This window comes from Tupaia chinensis, unplaced genomic scaffold (genome assembly GCF_000334495.1).
Source record: "Tupaia chinensis unplaced genomic scaffold, TupChi_1.0 Scaffold000126_2, whole genome shotgun sequence".
Taxonomy (NCBI): Eukaryota; Metazoa; Chordata; class Mammalia; order Scandentia; family Tupaiidae; genus Tupaia; species Tupaia belangeri.
In genome coordinates, this window is record NW_006159594.1 from 5,009,891 (window position 1) to 5,023,014 (window position 13,124).

Consider the following 13,124-nt stretch of genomic DNA (forward strand, 5'->3'; position numbering starts at 1 on the left):
GCGGGGCGGGGGCGCTCCTGTGGGAAGGGAGGGGTGAAAGGTCGCTGGTCCCCGGCAACACGGCTCAGGCAAACGTAAGCGGCTTGTCGCAGAAACCAAGGGGTCCACGAAACGCACTAGGCTGGAAGGCGGGAAGGAGAGATTACTGACAGCCGTGCCAGCCAATAACCTGGAAATGTGAGAGAGGTTCTCCAGGCCCCTTCCCAATCGGGGAACTTGGGCGATGCGAGGAGCGAAGGGGCGGGGTGGGATGTTGGTCCAGCTGGGACTGGAGCGACGACAATTTTGGCTAGTCTGAGAAGGGCATTGGAGTGACCGTTGACAACGGGTGGGACAGCGTCAGGACTGGGGGAAGAACCAGGACTGTACGCTTCCGGGATTTCTCGCTAGGTGTATTAGTTTTTAATGTTAAGAGTTAGGTAGAAGACATTAACTAGTTAGCATCTCCCTCATCCCTCATCGGCGATTTTCTTCAGGGTGATTTCATCTAGAGAATTTCTTAATCGCACAGTGTGACACGGTTAAGGGACTTAAGTGTTACTCGCCGCCTTAAATCCTTTCGGAAACCAGCCAGGATATAAATAAGTAACGCTACAATGTTTATAACTGTGTGAGTCTCCGCTTCGCGAGGCGCTGCTGGTAGGCAGATTTAAAACTAAAGACTAGCAACAGCTGCGTGTGTACAGAAAACTAAATACTGGACGAAATATGAAAGTAGGGATGAGAGTTGTGCAATGTGCACACTTTATGATTACACAGCGCTTGCGAATCACACGAACCTGAACCTCAACGCTACAACAGGAAAGGGGAAAAAAATCCAATGTAGCTGGAATGGACTCTGAAAGAATTTTGGAGATTATTTAAATCAAGTCCCTCATTTTACAGATGAGTAAACTGACTCTGTAGTATTTTGCTCAAGGTCGTCCATCAAGTTAGTAGCATAATTAACTCAGTGTGCTGAGAAGCGGGGGTAATGGAAGAACACGGACTTCGGAATCCGAAATCTTGGTTTTAGGTCTCCGCAGGGTGTTTTAACGGTGTGTTTGAGCAAATCCCTTAACGTGTTGCCATTTATTAAGGCTTTCCATGTAGCGAGCAATCCATTTTACATGCTATATGGATTCCTTGTAGTAGATGTGTAGTAATTTCTAACCCATTTTATGAAACAGTTTACTTGTAACGGTTTTAGTAATTTACCCAAAGTCCAACTGTTAGAAACATTGTAGTAATAATTCAAACTTGGGTTTTCCTTACTCCAAAGTTATCTTCCTGAATATTTCAATACCCTAGAACTTCAGGTTTCCTCTCACTTAAAACAGAGATCGCACTTCCAAACCATCACAATTTGTAGGAGTCAGATGAGATCACATACATGGCAATATATCCTTAGCTGTAAAAACGTACAAATACATTTACTAGATTTCTAGAATGGAGATACTCCTTTCCTGTATTTTCCACTACAGCACTTCAACCTAAAAGATGACTTTCATATTGAGTTAGCATAAGAAAGAATTTTACTGTAATTATATGGAATTCTAACAAAGAATACACCCATATCTAAGGTGATGAAGAATGGAGTAAAATTTAATTCCCAATAGGTGGAAAAGAGAATGGTAACAAATTCTAACACTACTCATAGCATTCTTTATTGGAAGAACCATCTAGGAGACATTGGAATTTAGTCTGTTTTTAAAATGGAGAGAAAGAAAGAGAAATGACCATCTACTGACTGAGGAAGAGAACAGTGCTTAGTTTGGGACTTAGAAGGTCACCTGAAGTATGAAAAACCATTTTTGCCTCAATCGGAGAAGATACACTGAGAGACGAAGAAAGAGAAAGCAGGTAAGTTAGTGCACAATAGTAAGGGTCTCTGAATCAAAGTCTAGAATTTTGATCTGAGGTATAGTAGGAAATCTCATAGCCCAAATAAAGAGGATTTTTATACAGAACCGAGTAAAAAGATGGAGCATGACGAGGGAAGAAATGGTTTGGAATGAGTATGGGGAAGTCAAGATCGTAAAAGGCTGATGTCAGACATTATGCAATCAAAGTGTTCTGTGTAGTACACACGATATGGAAAGATACTTTTAAATGAGAAATTAGAAAAGGGCTAGTATTTGGCACTAGATTGTTTTGAAACAGTAAAAGACTGGAGACAAAGATTATGGAAAGACGAAGATAATTCAGAGATACATTAAGGCTTGGACAAAGTATTCAGTAGAATGTAGTTTTGATTTAGGAAAAAGGCTGAGTTTAGAATTGAAAAACCTGCGTCTGACAATTTTTAAAAAATATTTCCAAATAGTTTAGAAATATTTGTTATTGTCATGTGTAAGTTATTTATTTGACCCTTCTCTTATTTCTTTCTTCAGGCTTAATATTGAAATATTAACCTACCACTCTCTGGCACCCAGATGCAGAAGATATTATTTTTAATATGAATGGAATGTTTTTTAGTAACCCAGCTATAATACACCAGGAATTACAGAGGCTATCCCAAAACTCCATCGGACATCTGAGAATCAGCTACAAACTTACTTGGTCACTGAGGGTTATCAGAGACTTCTTTTTAATTAAGCTCCATTTCTCAGTACACTTGGTTTTGTTTTAATTGTATTTCTATGTTATTTTTATATTATCGCTACCATTCTGATTAACTAGACACACAATAAACACCAAACCTCGTTTTCTGCAGTTTGCACTAGCTCAAAAGTGTAGCAACGTTTAGCTTAGTAATAATCAATGTATCTTTTTTCCTACAAATAAACTGTTTTGGAAAGCTATTCAAAAACATAGAAAATAGAAGCATTTGTATTTTAATTCTCTAAAGAGAATAAAATTTTATTTGTAATTAAACCTGATCATTTAATAATTTCTAACACTTTAAGACACTATAGAACTTGTATACTTTCATTGATAAGTAATAAGTTATGAACATAAGCACGCATGATGGAAAATATTAATATAAAGAACAAAATCCGGGAACCAGCAGTTAGCGTAATGGCTATGTCGCTGGACTCCCATGTAGTCCACTGCGGTTCACGTCCCGGACCTGATGGCTTAAAACACGCCAGGCGCGTGTGCGTGCGTGCCCAAGATCCTGAGAGGAGAATGGAGGAGAAAGGATTGCAGCGTGACCATCCCCCCTGGGGGGTAATTTCTCGCTTTCTGTCTCTGTGTCTCTCTCTGTCTGGCAAGTGCACGCGTCCTGTAGCGAAAACCTCTCAAAAAAAAAAAAAAAAAAAAAAAAAAAAAAAAAAAAAAAAAAAAAAAAAAAAAGAAAAAAAAAAAAAAAAAAAAAAAGAACAAAATCCCAGTCTTTACTGGCTTTATTTGAGGGCTCGTTTCTTTTCTGTTTTAGTCTGAGTAACACAGACAGAACATGATCACTCCTTTTTTCTTTTTTCAGTAAAAGTAATTGGGTTTCAAAAGAAGACCTAGATAGTTGACATCCACAGATCCTAAACCCATGTATTTGTTGCAGTGTTCCTGCCTTTCTTACAATCAATCCTATGACTAAAGAACATAAATAATGGACGATCTCTTCAGCAGATGCTTTGGAAAAATATTTCCTGAATGTATACTACCAGAAGCAGACCCTGATCTAACAATTCAAGCACAAGTCATCTATGTTGGAAGTGATCTCAGGAAACAGGATAGGGCCATGGGAAAGTGAGACACGGAAGAAAGGGCAATAAAGGGTAGATTTCCAAGCAAGTTATTACTGTGAGTGAACAGTTTGTCTCCCTGGAATTTTCTCAAAACCAGTTGGAACCACCAGCCTCGGAACTACCCACTTGGAAGTATGAGAAAGTTGAGGTATATATTCACCAACAAAGGACTTCAAAAAGTTCATGGAAAGATGAAATCACATTACATGGTGCAAAAAGTTTTGAAATCTATACTTTTTTTTTTGATAATACACACTTCCTGTGATTTTCCTCAAGCCCGCAAATATTTCTAACGACATTAATTCAGTGCCTTTCAGCCACTCTACCTACTGCCTTCACTGCATCTTTTTTTGAGGACTTTGACAGCTAGAATTTTCTCTATCCTTATACAGGCCAGAATGCTGGGAAATTAACACCCTGTGATAGAACGTCTACCACCCTTATTTGTGGGAAAATAAGGACAGTGTGCATTAAGATGGTAGGACAAGGAAAAGGGGGAGGATGGAGTACTGCTAGTTTGTTACAAAGAGCAACATAAATTTAGGAAAAAGGAAAATGAGAAGCCTGTTACTATCAGATATTGTTAGTAATTAAATAATAATGACCAGGAAAGAATTTAGAAAGCTTTTTAAAGTATAAATCAGAAAAAAAGAAACAAAGGTTTTATAATTTCTACAATCCAAATATTGCAACCAAGTGTTGACTGCAAAAAACTTGAATGGGGACTGGCAGTTGGTGTGATGGTTGGGTGACCATGGTTCAAGTCCCAGATCTGGCGGCTTGCTTTCTCACTTTCCCTCTCTCTTGCTCTGTATCTCTCTGGTCCAATTTACAATAATAATAATAAATAAAATAAATAAATAATTCTTTTTTTAAAAAAGGCATGAATAATTAGTTTTTCTGTTTTTTAAAAAAATACATTTTCAGTTTTTTAAGATAAAAGAAATGAAGAATCAATGTATGTGTTCTGATTTTTGTTGTTGTTCAATGCAGTACACAAAGAAAATAGAAGCAAATATATAACAAAACAAGGCATCACCTGTCCCAGGTCTTTTATAGCATGTTCAATAAATAAACATATTGATCAGAAATACTTTTCTAAGACTACACAACTAGAAAAATGACTTATTGTACTTTATTATCTCAAATTACAGCTTTTATGCTTCTATACTTAATAATATAAATACACCATTTTAGAATATGTTTATGAAATAGTATTTGAAAGCTCATACTAATTTATATAGAGATGTCTGTTTGCTCTTAGTATTAGTCTAAATTCTCCAGACCCAATATTCTGGTGGCAAATATGAAATATGCCATCTTAATTTTAGGATAAGGAAATATGTTAGTATTAGAACCTTGAATTGTTTGACAGTCGAGTATGTTTACTTGGTTTCTAATGGATCATTAATTTTTTCCAGCATTTTTCTAAATACAAAATGCATCTTTCTGCACTTACATTAAAGGTGATAAATCAGAACTAAGACTTTCCATAGTCCAATAAAAAGAACCTTGTGATTACTGTACCATGCTTATATAAACAGAAGTTGGATGAATTGTAAAGGGGAACTTGCACGGTCTAAAACTTTTCTTTAATTTTAAAATTATTCCCAAATATCATATATATTTTTAAAACCTGGGCATGGTGATGGATGCCCTTGCTACTTGGGAGATTGAGTCAGGAGGATCTTGGGTTGGAGGTGAGCTCAGAAATATAGGGAGATCCTATCTCTAAGGGAAAAAAAAAAAAGAGCCTTGAATTGATAATCCGATTCTGCCTCTTATATCAACTAACTTTGTGAACCAGAATAAGTCATTAGCTGCTCTGGCCTTTGCTTGCCTCATCTGTAAAACAGGAGAACTGATAGATGCTCTTTAAGATTCTTTATCTCTAAAAACAATTTTTCTCCATTAGTGTATTTGTTGTCATTTATGGAATATTATAGGAAACTTGTCAAAAGTAATGTACATACAATGTACCTGCACATGACTTTGATTGACTGATTGATTGATTTGCCAGAAGGTACATGGCACTTGCCAGAGACAGAAATACACAAAGAAAGGGAAAGAGAAAAAGAACCTCTCCCCTTAGGAAATGGTCACATTGCAATCCTTTTCTTCCACCTCTCCCTTCTTTCAGGATTTGGTGCACACATGCACACAAGCCCTGTGTGGTTTTTTTTGCTTGTTTGTTTTTTGTTTTTGTTTTTTGTTTTTTTTTGCCCTGTGTGTTTTTTATGGCACTATGTGGTTCGAGATCCATTACTCGATCTGCATGGTTGATTGTGTAGGATCCAGCTACCTTGTCACTAAGCCCCTACATGTATTTTTAAACAAGTTAATGTTACGCTTTTTAAAGATATTCTGTCAGGCACAAGAAAAAAAATAGACAAAGGGAAACAACATTGAAATTATAAAAAGTATATTTAATATGCTTATTATTTTCTACATTTTTGCTCTGTAAAAACAGTAATTCTCTGATTAGAATCTATAGTTGAAGATATTTTACTGGAACTTCAATTCAAACTGTGACAGCATAATCTTGTAAACTATTTAAATGTGAAAATTACTAAGGAGAAAACAATAAGAAAATAACATTAAGATGTAGCAAAAGCAAAACAAAACAAGGGAAATATATTAAAAGATAAAAATAGCTTTGAAAGTATATAACGAATCAATAATTGACTAGTATTCATATCTTGTACCAACCAAGTTTAAATCACTTGTCTCTTGTGTCCATAAAATGCCTTCATCCACACATACTTTATTCTGATAAGGTCTAAGTAAGTCAGTGTTCAATTATCTTAAATGGTACTGTAGTATGCCAGCAGATGGCACAGTGGTTACATTGCTGGACTCCCAAAAGGCTGATTGTGGTTTGAGTACCAGACCTGGTGGCTTGAAACTCATGCTGGTTGTGTGTACGTGTGTGTGCTCAGGATCCCAGGAGGAGAAGGGATTGTGGCATTGCCATCCCCCCAGGGGGTGATTTCTCACTTTCTCTTCCCTGTTTCTGTCTGTCTCTCTCTCTGAGTAGTGCACATGCTCTAAAGCAAAAACCTTTAAAAAAAAAAAGAAAAGAAAAGTAGTAGAATATAATCTTAAAATGCATATTTTTCTAGTTTAATATGATAAACCATTTTGATAGGATGACTCTTTCATTAAGAAATACTGTATGTAGCAAGATGAAGTGAATTGAAATAATAAATGAGACAATATAAATATAATGAAATACAGATTCAACTGATAAATGGTGGACACATACATAGCATCATTATGGATAATTCAGACTTCATAGCTGTTTACTTTCTGTTGCTCACATAAGCCATACTCCTTGACTTCTAATGACTCTGGTCAAATCTTTCTAATGTAATTTGCTATTTCTACTATTTATTATGAACCAAATGATAAAAAGTTCTGTTTGTCATATAACAATGTAAGCTCAAGAAGGAATTGACATTCTTGTATATTAAAAAAATTAAATTATCATACTCAGTCCTAGATTCTGCCTGTGTAGTTGTGTCTTGGATTTCACCAGATAAGCATTAGTGTGGTAGGTAGGTCTGAAATATCTAATTTACATAATATAATTCTAAATTATTTTACCCATGTGTCATTTCATATAATTAAAAGTAAATAGAACTTACTTATAACAATATGCATTTTACATACAGATGGTTATATACATATAGATATATTAATAAAAAGAGATGTTTGTGTGTGCATGTGTGTATTATAGAATGAAGAAAACAAGAAGGGACTGAACATAGTTATTCTAAGGGCTGCCGTGGAGATAGAAAAATTAGTAAATGCACATGGATTGCCTTTCCTTAGTCTTTCCATTTCAAGTCTAAGTAAGTTTTTGTAGAATCTTTTCTTTTTTTTTGCCTTCTCATTACAGAAAATTTGAAACATCTAAAAAGATATAAAATAGTATAATGAATCCCATGTACCAGATACCCACTTTAAAATCATCAACTGACAAGTGTTGTTCCATTTTTAACCTTTCTTTGAGGGTAATTTTAAAGCACATTTTATCATTTTTTAAAAAAAATTCATGTATTTTTTCTGAAAATACTAGAGATTGTGAAACATACGCAAACTTCCTTTATTACATTGAAAATAATTGATAAAACCTTGTTAACGCCACTGAATAATTGGCCTGTGCTTAAATCTTCTCAATGTTCTTATAAAAACATTTCACATTTTGTTTAAACCTCCATCCAAATTACACATACATTGCAACTGGTTGATATGTCTTAAACTCTTTTAATCAGTTATCAGTCAGGTTACACACAAAGATACAGAATTATTAAGATACATACATATATACATATATATATGTGTATGTGTGTGTGTATATATATATATACATAATTTTGAGCTATAGGTGTATAATGATAGCAGTGTTAAGGGAATTGGCCATGCAGATGCAGTTGTGGGCACTGCTAGGTAAGTCGGGTCAAAAAGGTAAAGTGGAGGTAGAAGAAAGAGCAGTTGCAAGCCAAAGTGTGCTTGGAGTCTCTGACTTCCGTAGAGGACCTAATCACTTGGATGATTATCTTCTTACTTAAATACCACAGCATATCCATGTACCCCCTTTAGGGGTTGATCCAGAAGTTGAATGAATAATTATGACTCTGTTTTGGTGATTTAAATCAGACTTCTGATTACTATATTTAGAATTTTTTACTTTCAGGTGAGGTAAGAATTTAGGCTTCACACCTCCAACATTGTCATTTATATCTCTAAAAGTAAGTTTGGGTCATTTCATATCTTTCAATAATCTACTTTATGTGCTCAATAAATCCGTTCCCTTCTTGAACTCATGAAAGACAATTACTACAATCATTTAGGTAACTTTATTTATCTCTAAAAGTAAGTTTGGGTCATTTCATATCTTTCAATAATCTACTTTGTATGCTCAATAAATCTGTTCCCTTCTTGAACTCATGAAAGACAGTTAAAACAATCGTTTAGGTAACTTTATTTATTGATATCATTATGTCTTATTTCTAGTATGGTTTTTGTTGTTTGCTTTTTGCCTTCATCCTGGATCAGATTGTTCTGCTTTTTTGCATGTCTTTTCTACATTTTTTATTTATTTATTTATTTTTGGAGACATTTTTTTCTATAGGGCACGTGTGCTCACCAGAAAGAGAGCGACAGAAAGCGAGAAATCACCCCCCAGAGGGATGACTACACCTCAATCCCTTCTCCTCCATTCCCTTCTTGAGATCTTGACTATGTATGCACATTCACCCAGTGTGAGTTTAAGCCACTGGGTCCAGGACTAGAACTGTGGTCTACTACATGAGAGTCCAGTGACATAGCCATTACGCTAACTGCTGGTCCTGATTCTTACAGGAAGTCAGACATTATGAACGGATACTAGATATTCTTTTGTTCCTATAAAGCTGCTTTGAAGTTTTTCTGGATTTGCTTATTTGAAAGTAGTCTGATACTTTGAAATCTTGTCTTTAAGCATTTAGATGGGACCACAGCACTATTTACTCTAGACTACTTTTGCCCCACAACTGAGGGAAAATTAAATCCTCCAACTGATGCATAGTAAATTAAGAGGTTTCCTGTTCTGGGTCATGGAAATAGGAACTATCACCAGATCTGTGTGAGCACCAAGTACTGTAACCTCTAACCCTTAGGTGGTTTCCTCCGGGTCATGTGCTGTTTAGCACTCAACTGGAGACTCAAAGAGACACTTTGAGATGTCCAAAGCTCTATTATTATTATTATTTTAGGGTTTTTTTTTTCTCTCAATCATTGCCAACCTATGAATTCTAGCCATTCTGTTTAGTGTTCCTTAAAAAGTTAAATACAGAATTCTCATATGGCCCAGAAATTTCACCATTAAGTATGTATTCCCCCAAATTAACAATAGATTTTACATGCTATGACATGGATAAATCTCAAAAACATTATGCTAAGTGAATGAAGTTAAATACAAAGTTTTTATATTACATGTTTCCATTTACTGTATATGAAATTTACAGAATAAGTAAATCTATAAAGACAGAAAGTAGACTGTAGTTTCCACTCACTTGGGGAAGCAGGATAAGTGACTGTTTAATAGTATGACTTTTATTTTTGGAATGATAAAAATATCTGGAACTAGATAGAAATGTAGTTATGCAACACTGAATATACCAAGTTTTAAAAGATTGTAATATACATTAAAATGATTCATAGATAATTTGATGTTATACAAATTCTATCTCAATAAAAAATGTAGCTTTCCGAAAATACTCTGCACCATTTTTCCGGAAGCCTCTAATTATTTATTTTCTACAAAGGAATTATGCCATGATAAAATTTTTAGCACATAAGAATCTGTTTATAAAGTCTACGACCCATGTGAAGTATACAAATATTATAGTAATTTCTTTTTATGAATATAAAATGCACTCTAATGATAAAAAATGTAGTATAGAGGGCTGGCAGGTGGTGAGATGGTTAAGGTGCTCAACTACTACATAGCTGACCGTGGTTCAAGTCCCTGTCCTGAAGGCTTGTTTTCTCACTTTCCCTCTCTTTCTCTCTCTGGTCTAATTAAAAAATAATAAACAAATATAATAAATGATTTTTAAAAAGTATAATAGTATAGTAAATACATAGACTAGTAATATAATTGTTCATTATCATTATCAAATGTTATTTACTGTAGTGTATATAATGTATCTTTAAGTGATAACTCACCATTCCTCTTCACACAGCCCCTGGGTAACCTCTTTATTTATTTACTTATTTTTTTGGAGAGGTTCTTGCTATAGGGTGCGTGCGCTTGCCAGATAGAGAGAGACAGAGAGACAGAAAGCGAGAAATCACCCCCCAGGAGGGATGGCCACACCGCAATCCCTTCTCCTCCATTCTCCTCTCAGGATCTTGGGCACGTATGCACACATGCTCGGTGAGAGTTTAAGCGACTGGGTCTGGGACTCAAACCGCGGTCAACTACGTGGGAGTCCAGCGACACCAGCTCCTGGGTAACCTCTAATTTACTTGTTCTCTCTATGAGGTTCATCTATATTGTAACGTACATCGATACTTCATTTCTCCATGGAGTACTCTACCATATCTTATTTATTCTTCTAGTTGATGACTGCTTGGGTTATTTCTACTTTTTGCTATTGTGAATATTTGAAAATCTGTTCTCCATTATTTTGGGTACATACCTAGAAGTAAATTTCTGGGCCATATAGGATTTTTTTTTTCAATTGGGCACATGTGCTCACTGGAGAGACAGAAATCACCCCCCTGAGGGGGATGGCTATGCCACGATCCCTTCTCCTCCATTGTCCTTTTGGGTCTTGGGCATGTACGCACATGCACCCAGTGTGAGTTTCAAGTCACTGGATCTTGGACTCGAACCATGGTAGAATACATGGGAGTCCAGCAATGTAACTATTAAGTCATCTGCTGGTTCCCCATATAGAAATTCTATGTTTAACTTTTTTTTTCCAATATTGCCTGAGAGCATGTACACTCACCAGAAAGAAATAGAAGAAAAGTGAGAAAGCACACCCTGCCCAGGGAATGGTGATGCCACAATTCCCCTCCCCTCCATCTCTTTCTCCTTTGGGGATTTTGAATATGTAAGACACAAGGCTAAAAGATTCAAACAACGCTGTAGGCAATGTGGGATCCAGTCACCTTAACCACCATGCCACAGGCTGCCCTATGTTTAACTTTTAAAGGAGGGTATAAGAAATGTTTCATTAGGCAATATTGTTACTGCAAGAATACCCAAGTATTTTTATGCAAACCTGGATGCAGAGGCATATTACACACCAGGCTCTACAGTATAGCCTATTGCTCCTAGGTTACAAACTCATGCAGCATGTTACTGTACTGAGTACTATAGGCAATTGTAATACAATGGTATTTGTGTATATAAACAATCTAAACTTAGAAAAGGTATAGGAAAAATATAGCATTAAAGACAACTATGATAGAATTGAATAGAGCAGTTACCATAAATGGAGCTTGGATAACTGGAAGTTGCTCTGGTGTGAATGAACAAGAGCATGGTGAGTAAATGTGAAGACTTAGGAAACTACTATACACCAGTGTAGACTTTAAAAGCACTGTACACACTAGCTACACTAAATTCATTTTAAAATATTTTTCTTTCTTCAAGAATAAGTTAACATTACTGTAACTTCTTAAATGTATGAACATTACTTTTTTCAACTTCTTGACTGCTGTAATGACACAGCTTAAAACACTAACACATTATATACTGGGTTGTAAGAAAAGTCCTAACATACTTTTTCTATACAAAAATGTATCATAACCTTTCTGATAACCCAATGGTTATATGAAGATATTTTCTATCTCCTTACTCTATACACTTGTTGCTATTTAAAAATATATTTTCTCTTTTACTTTTAAACATTTTTTGTTGATAATTTAGACACATTAACCCAAGCTTACACATGGTCAGAATCATCAATATCACTATCATCCACCTCACCATTTTGTTCCACTGGAAGAGTCATGACCAAAACAATATATTAAGGGATAGATGGTGGTATAGCAGTAAAGTATGACACTCTGTTAGGCAGACTTGCATAGGAAGGTTGTTGGCTTATATTTAAGATACCTCCCTGGGACCAGCAGATGGTGTAATGTTTACGTCACTGGACTCCTACATAGTCGATCACAGTTCGAGTCACAGACCTGGCAGCTTAAAACTCACACTGGGTGCATGTGCATGCATGCCCAAGATCCCAAGAGGAGAGTGAGAGAGAAGAAATCATGGTGTGGCCATCCTTTGTGTGGGCTAGTTTCTCATTTTCTGACTCTCTGTCTCTCTGGCAAGCACACATGTCCTTATAGCAAAAAAAAAAAAAAAAACCTCTAAAAAGAAAAAGAAAAGAAAAGAAAAATGTTCTCCCTGAATATACCAGGCATGCATGTGTCCATGAATGAGACTGGCTGAAGATAAGAGTGGATTGTGGTGTCAAGTTTTTGTCTGGGGTGCTGTCTCTGTCTCTGTCTCTCTCTCTCTCTCTCTCACACACACACACACACACACAGAATACATGAATAAACTTAAAACAAGCAAACAAACATGCTCCAAAATCTTGAGATTAAATCAAGCATAAGAAGGGCCAGGTGGTAGCACAGTGGTAGCATATGAGGACTCACATGGGAAAGATCCTAGGTTTATGTCCTGGGCCCTTTCCGAGCATGCCAGGCACCTATGTGTGCCTATGATCTGAGCTGGCTAAGGCTGGAGTTGGATCCTAGTGTGAAGGCTCTGCAGGGGTGCATGTCTTTTTGTCTCTTACTCTCTCTCATGGAGGAAATAAATACATGAACTTAAAGAAATCAAACACAAGGGTAAAATGATGCAATCAAAATATCAAGATACACAGTAAGTACAAGATATATGAGGCTACTGCTTACATAACACAGCACACTGTTTTAAAT